The following is a 7929-nucleotide window of genomic DNA, read 5'->3' on the forward strand; positions in this document are numbered from 1 at the left end:
AAGCTTCCCACAGTAAATTGGGTGAATTTTGGCCCATTCCTCCTGACAGAACTGGTGTAACTGAGTCAGGTTTGTAGGCCTCCTTGCTCGCAAACACTTTCAGATCTGTCCACAAATTTTCTATGGTATTGAGGTCAGGGCTCTGTTATGGCCACTCCAATACGTTGACTTTGTTGTCCTTAAGCCATTTTGCCACAACTTTGGGAGTATGCTTGGGGTCATTGTCCATTTGGAAGACCCATTTGCGATCAAGCTTTAACTTTAATGACTGATGTCTTGAGATGTTGCTTCAATATATCCACATAATTCTTCTCCTCATGATGCCATCTATTTTGTGAAGTGCACCAGTCCCTCCAGCAGCAAAGCACCTCCACAACATGATGCTGCCACCCCCGTGCTTCACGGTTGGGATGGGTGTTCTTCGACTTGCAAGCTTCCCCCTTTTTCCTCCAAACATAACGATGGTCATTATGGCCAAACAGTTCTATTTTTGTTTCATCAGACCAGAGGACATTTCTCCAAAAAGTATGATACTTGTCCCCATGTGCAGTTGCAAACCGTAGTCTGGCTTTTTTATGGCGGTTTTGAAACCTGGCCTTTCAGGTTGTGTTGCTATAGGACTCATTTTACTGTGGATACAGATACTTTTGTACCTGTTTCCTCCATCATCTTCACAAGGTCCTTTGCTGTTCTGGGATTGATTTGCACTTTTTGCACAGAAGTACGTTCATCTCTAGGAGACAGAACGCATCTCCTTCCTGAGCGGTATGATGGCTGCCTGGTCCCATGGTGTTTATACTTGCATACTATTGTTTGTACAGATGAACGTGGTACCTTCAGGCATTTGGAAATTGCTCCCAAGGATGAACCAGACTTGTGGAGGTATTGGCTGATTTATTTTCATTTTCCCATGATGTCAAGCAAAGAGGCACTGAGTTTGAGGGTAGGCCTTGAAATACATCCACAGGTACACCTCCCATTGACTCAAATGATTAGCCTATTAGGCAATTAGCCTATCAGAAGCTTCTAAAGCATGACATACTTTTCTGGAATTTTCCAAGCTGTTTAAAGGCACAGTCAACTTAGTGTATGTGAACGTCTGATAGGGAACACCCCCCTATCCCCCTAGGGAGCACCCCCCTATCCACATCGAAGGGACAGCAGTGGAGAAGGTGGAAAGTTTTAAGTTCCTCGGCGTACACATCACAGACAAACTGTAATGGTCCACCCACACAGACAGTGTGATGAAGAAGGCACAACAGCGCCTCTTCAATATCAGGAGGCTGAAGAAATTTGGCTTGTCACCCAAAACCCTAACAAACTTTTACAGATGCACAATCGAGAGCATCCTGTCGGGCTGTATCACAGACTGGTACGGCAACTGCACCGCCCTCAACCATAAGGCTCTCTAGAGCAGTGGTCACCAAACTACGGCCCGCGGGCCGGATACGGCCCGTCAGCACATTTGGCCCGGCCCTCTGAACAATACCAGAGACGCTATCGAATTTTTTTCCTATTTGGCCTCCAGAAAAAAAATCCTAGGCCCGGCCCTGTCAAAGAGAGAACGGAATAATGGCGAAAAGGTTAGGTAAGAGTAAAATTGATTCAGAATGCAGGGTATTTAACCTGCAGTGGACAAACGATTTTTTTTTTGTTCAATGCAAAGAAAAGGCTGTTTGTCTCATCTGTCAAGAGACGGTGGCGGTATTCAAAGAATACAATCTTCGCCGACACTATGAATCCCGTCACAAAGACAAGTACGATAGCTTGCAAGGCCAAATACGAGCAGACAAACTCTCAAAGATAAAAAGTGGACTACTATCTCAGCAGAATACATTTGTACGCCAAGCTCAGCTGAACCAGGCATCCGTTCGGGCCAGCTTTCGGGTTGCTAAACTGATAGCAAGAAGCGGTAAGCCTTTCACTGACGGAGAGTTTGTTAAGAAATGTATGGATGCTGTCGCGGAGGAGGTGTGTCCCGAGAAGAAAGATGCATTTAATGCCGTAAGTCTGTCGGCGAGTACAATCACCAGACGCGTTGAAGAAATCGGGAGTAATGTATATGCCCAGCTGCAGCAGAAGACGAAAGAATTTGACTTTTTTCATTAGCACTGGATGAGAGCACGGACGTGCAAGACACAGCGCAACTGCTCATTTTTATTCCCAGCCTTCATATCAGTTTGAGTTGGCTGAGTTACAGAACTGTGATGTTCTGAAAGACTCATTCAAGCCCAACAGTCTCATTGACTTCTATGCCGCCCTCCCAAACGACACATATCCAAACATCAAAAAACACGCAATGAAAATGTCCACAGTTTTTGGCAGCACGTATATCTGCGAGAAAACCTTTTCTCGCATGAAACTGCTGAAAACCCCGATGAGATCAAGATTGACAGATGAACATTTGCATCAGTGCTTGAGACTGGCTGTAACTAGAATGGAACCTGATATTCAACTTCTCACCAGCCAGATGCAGGCCCACAGTTCACACTGATGAACATACATAGGTAAGCTCACTTTTCTGACTTGAATGAGTCATTCTGAGCATAAACAAATATAATCATAATAAAATCTACTGGGATAAAATCCATCTTTACAACCATACTGGTAGTGAAATGTATTGTGCTGTGTAGGTGCTGTATCACTTAGTTCAGTTTCTCAACCTGCTTCTTTTGTGGTTTTCACAGGGAAGTTGATGAGAGAGAGCTGCAAACAGCGGTGTCTACAAGCCTACTGGAACCTACAAAAGGATTATAAGGAAGGAACACAAGAACTTTAAGAGACTGCTCATATGTGTCAGAGAGATTCTGCTCTGACAACTGAGCTGAACTTTTATCTGTTAAGATTGTGCATGGCACGACAGAAAGTTAATGTTCCATGGCTTTTTTTCTATGAAGAACCCAGAGAGAGTTATTTAGTTATTATTTATTTCCTGTTTTTTCTGTGAAGAACTCAGAGAGGGTTATTTAGTTATTATTTATTTCATTAATAGTGTTATTATTTGTTTCCTGACTTTTTTTCTGTAAAGAACCTGGAAAGGGTTATTTGGTTATGTGTGGCTTTCTGGAAAACAATAAATTTTTTAAGCTCCCCTACGATCGTCACACTTTTTCTGTTACAAACTGACACCGGCCCCCCATCAGAGAAGGGAAAAGTTATGTGGCCCTCACAGGAAAAAGTTTGGGGACCCCTGCTCTAGAGGGTGGTGCAGTCTGCACAACGCCTCACCGGGGGCAAACTACCTGCCCTTCATGACACCTACACCACCCGATGTCACAGGAAGGCCAAAAAGATCATCAAGGACAACAACCACCCGAACCACTGCCTGTCCACACCGCTACCATCCAGAAGGCGAGGTCAGTACAGGTACATAAAAGCTGGGAAAGAGAGACAGAAGATGTTTTTCAGTCTCAAGGCCTTCAGACTGCTAAACAGTAATCACTAACTCAGAGACGCTGCTATGTTGAGACCCAATCACTGGCCACTTTAATGAATGGATCACTAGTCACTTTAATTAATGCCACTTTAATAGGTATCTGTAACGCTCGTCTTCTTCTGACGAGGAGTAAGAGATATCGGACCAATTTACAGCGTGGTAAATGTCCATTTTAATATGTAAAACTGAACACTACAAAATGCAAAATAACACAGTGAAAGAACGAAACAAACGAAACAGTCCCGTGTGGCACAAACATGACACGGAAAATAATCACCCACAACTCAAAAGTGAAACCAGGCTACCTAAGTATGGTTCTCAATCAGGGACAACGATATACAGCTGCCTCTGATTGAGAACCATACCAGGCCAAACACAGAAATCCCAAATGATAGAAAAAGGAACATGGACAACCCTCCCAACTCACGCCCTGACCATACTGAACTTCCTGTGACATCAGGTGGTGTAGGTGTCATGAAGGGCAGGTAGTTTGCCCCTGGTGATGCGTTGTGCAGACTGCACCACCCTCCAGAGAGCCTTGCGGTTGAGGGCGGTGCAGTTGCCGTACCAGTATTCTGTATTTTATACCATTTATTTGATCTTGCCTATGCCGCTCGGCCATCACTCATCCATATATTTATATGTACATATTCTCATTCACCCCTTTAGATTTGTGTGTATTAGGTAGTTGTTGGGAAATTGTTAGATTACTTGTTAGATATTACTGCACTGTCGGAACTAGAAGCACAAGCATTTCGCTACACTCGCAATAACATCTGCTAACCATGTGTATGTGACCAATAAAATTATATTTGATTTGAGTTGGTACAGTATACAGGCAACCAATGTTATTGTGCTTCACGATTCAGGCCTGCTCTCTTTGTTCACTTAATTAAAACACACACACATACGCAGGCACATATGCACACAACAACACAAAAGACCGAAATGCCTTTGTTGTCTGACCTTGACAATTAATTTAATGCTTGGAAGGCAGGGGGAAAATGCTTCCACAGCATCCTGAGCCCCACTCAATACATACACAGAGCTCTTAGGCTGCAGAGGAGGGAGTCCAACAGTGCTATTGACTCTCTCCCCAACTCTACATACCTAGCCAATAGAGGAAAGCCTTTCAAAACCAACGACAACAACAGACAGAGATATGTATTCATATTCATTGGCACACCCTATTCATTCTGTACTCTGCATTTCTGAAAAGCATCGTAGTCAAAGCCAAGGCTTTTTGCATGATAACCGTCTCTACAGAGAGATGGAATGGAATTACTATCAGCAGGATTCCATTAAATTAGATTTTCTCAATACAGATGGAAATAGAACATGTATCTGGAGAAAGTAGATTAATCATAGATCATTTTTTACAAAGAAGGTAAACAAAAAAAGATTCCCCCTCTCTTACAAAAACGAATACGGATCCAGTCCAAACTTTCATGATTTGCCACCCAAACTGTCCCTTAACATGTCATGATGAGTGTGTGTGCATGACAACACCGAGCCAACTGAAAGACACACTTTAGGGCCCCCCAAACAGGAGCATCAGCCAGGGGTTTGGAGATGTGAAGTCACCACATCTACACTAATGATAGCAACATGCCCTGAGAGAGAGAGACATATTGCAGAAGCCTATTCTGAGATTCTGACAATGATCACTCAATCACATAAATTGCTCGTTCACATAACCACAGTATTCATATGACAATATTCATATATCTACCTAAAACATTTAAGGTTAATCTGTAATATGAGTTTGGACAGAGTGGTTGATTGAATCCCAGCTGTCATACATTGAGGCCATATGTTCCCTGGCTGTATGAAGTCCTACTCACAACAGAGACTGTCCCTCTCATAGAAACAGCTGGGGGTGCTGATGGAGAGAGATGGCATGGTTATATCATGTATAAAAGAGCATTTCAATGTATGATCTGAAAGTACATGACATCATTTCATTTGATGTGCGCAGTGATAATTGGTTAAAAACAAATAGGTGGGTAAACTCTGATCGCCTGGTCGCGGTGAAAAAAGTAACGCTCCTTAAACTTTCAATGCATTTTTTCCACAAAAGGTGGGTAAACTGCATTTATCCTCCACTACACCACCGGATGTGAGGAAACAACTCCATTCAACCTTTTATATGGATTAATACATTACATTACATACTATCCTGTAGTTCACAGAGTTTATATTTCACAGATTTTATAACAGTTCATAATAATGTGTGAGGCATCACCAAATGGAGAACTATGCAGATGAATATTTTTATTTAAATGAGGCACAGCATAATCTCCAACTCCCTCATCTTTGAGATCAAAGTCATCATGTACTATACTTAGCTATGGACTAGCTCTCAATGTGAGGCCTGATGACCCATTTTCTTATGCTCTCATAATTAGCACTACTACACTCAATTATACCCAGAATATATTCACCTTGTTCTGTTAAATATCACCAATATTTAAGGAAAGTCCAAATTGGTATCTAAATGAACCCATTATTACACACAGCAGGATCCAATACATAACAATAAAATAATGGATGTAAAGAAATTATCTGGTCCCAGAACATAATAGTACATTTGTAGTACATGTACATATTGAAGTTAATTTTACTTGTCACCATGACATGTTTATTTTGTATACTTCATCCCTGAAGTAAAACAAAAAGTAGTCACTGTTAAAAAAACACCCACAAAAGGCAAGCAGTCAATGAGGCACCAACCTATTGATTCTACCTCATGCTTTGGTAAAAAAAAAATAGGTGGCTGGGGAGATGTAGAGGTGGAGCTAGGGTCAGTGGTATTTACCTGACCTTCACACACACAGCCACGCAAAGCCCCATGTGGGACTCACACACAAACATTAAAGAGGAGTGAGAGATGGCCAACTGGTTCGCTTTGATGAGGCTGTCTTCTCCTTTCCAAGTTAGGGTCCTATGAGAGTAGAAAGACCACACACACACCTGTCAAATTGTTATTCTATTGTATTAGTTGCGAGGCTTTTGTGAAGGTATCATGAGTAGGTAATAATGACATGTGCATTTTATTGCCTGTACATTGATCACATATCATCCAGATAATGGGACATGAGGTCATTGCCTGAAGTCTACAATCATGTTTTTGTCCTTTCTTTTTTATGGACCTTTTCAGATTCTATGACTTTGGAAAATACTATTTGTTTTATAGCAAAAATCCATCCAGCTCTGTTTTGTCACAGTACAGTATGTTGAAGTCGGCCAAGGAACCCATGCATTGAGACAGGGTGAATCAATTCACTGTGGCATGATGTCATATAGTCTTTGATAAGTTGTAACCACCATCCAGCTGCCATAAACATACACTGTAAAAAAAAAAAAAAATCCTGCAGCAAAAGTATTCTAAAGACTATTCAGAGTGTCACCCTGACACCAGGCATTACATTCACATAGGAGCAAGGACATGGCTGCTGAAAGTGCTGCCAAGACTAATAACTTAGATAATCTGTCCTGTATGGAGAAAAGACGACATTTCTAAAGCTACCCCAGGGAACATGATTCATCATTGTCATTCGGGCCACCAACATTTTTTTCCAGCTTGATGAAGAATCCCCAAAAACTACCATGCAAGAACCTCAACTCTTTATTTATGAACATTTTGAATGTAGACACTTATGTAGATAATTACATTGTAGTAAGATATCAAATTTAGCCCATCAGCTTTGAAAGTGTCCTGAAAGTGAAAATGAAGGCGTTGTGGTTGGAAACACCTCTCTGTCCTTTGCAGCACAAAGCTTATGAATACATCTCGTTGTCGATACCGGGTAGGGAAGAGTTTATGTAGCTGGCTTGGCTGGCTAGCCACTTCAGTAGCTACTGGTTGGCTAGCTAGCTGAGACCAAAGAGATGAGAGAACATTTACCGAAAAGACAGAAATGCCAACGGGGGCCGTGTTGCGGTCTATATAAAGAACCACATTCCTGTAAAGCTTAGAGACGATCTAATATTAAATACTGGTATTTAAATATTTGGTCACCTACAAACAAGCAAGATTTCTGGCTCTCACAGACCTGTAACTTCTTCTTTAAGAGGCTCCTCTGTCCTCCACTCGTTACCTGTATTAATGGCACCTGTTTGAACTTGTTATCAGTATAAAAGACACCTGTCCACAACCTCAAACATTCACACTCCAAACTCCACTATGGCCAAGACAAAAGAGCTGTCAAAGGACACCAGAAACAAAATTGTAGACCTGCACCAGGCTGGGAAGACTGAATCTGCAATAGGTAAGCAGCTTGGTTTGAAGAAATCAACTGTGGGAGCAATTATTAGGAAAAATGGAAGACATACAAGACTACTGATAATCTCCCTCGGTCTGGGGCTCCACGCAAGATCTCACCCCGTGGGGTCAAAATGATCACAAGAACGGTGAGCAAAAATCCCAGAACCACACGGGGGGACCTAGTGAATGACCTGCAGAGAGCTGGGACCAAAGTAACAAAGCCTAC

General features: G+C 42.1%; 1 long non-coding RNA gene across 1 annotated transcript; it reads left to right on the plus strand.

Annotated features, from left to right (window-relative positions):
- The first annotated feature begins 455 nt into the window (after window positions 1-455).
- On the plus strand, window positions 456-3091 carry LOC135573916 (uncharacterized). The gene is made up of 2 exons (XR_010465002.1): window positions 456-2507; window positions 2688-3091. It is a non-coding gene; the product is annotated as an uncharacterized LOC135573916 (long non-coding RNA).
- The last annotated feature ends 4838 nt before the right edge of the window (window positions 3092-7929 follow it).

The sequence above is a fragment of the Oncorhynchus nerka genome, linkage group LG11 (assembly GCF_034236695.1).
Source record: "Oncorhynchus nerka isolate Pitt River linkage group LG11, Oner_Uvic_2.0, whole genome shotgun sequence".
NCBI classification, from domain to species: Eukaryota; Metazoa; Chordata; class Actinopteri; order Salmoniformes; family Salmonidae; genus Oncorhynchus; species Oncorhynchus nerka.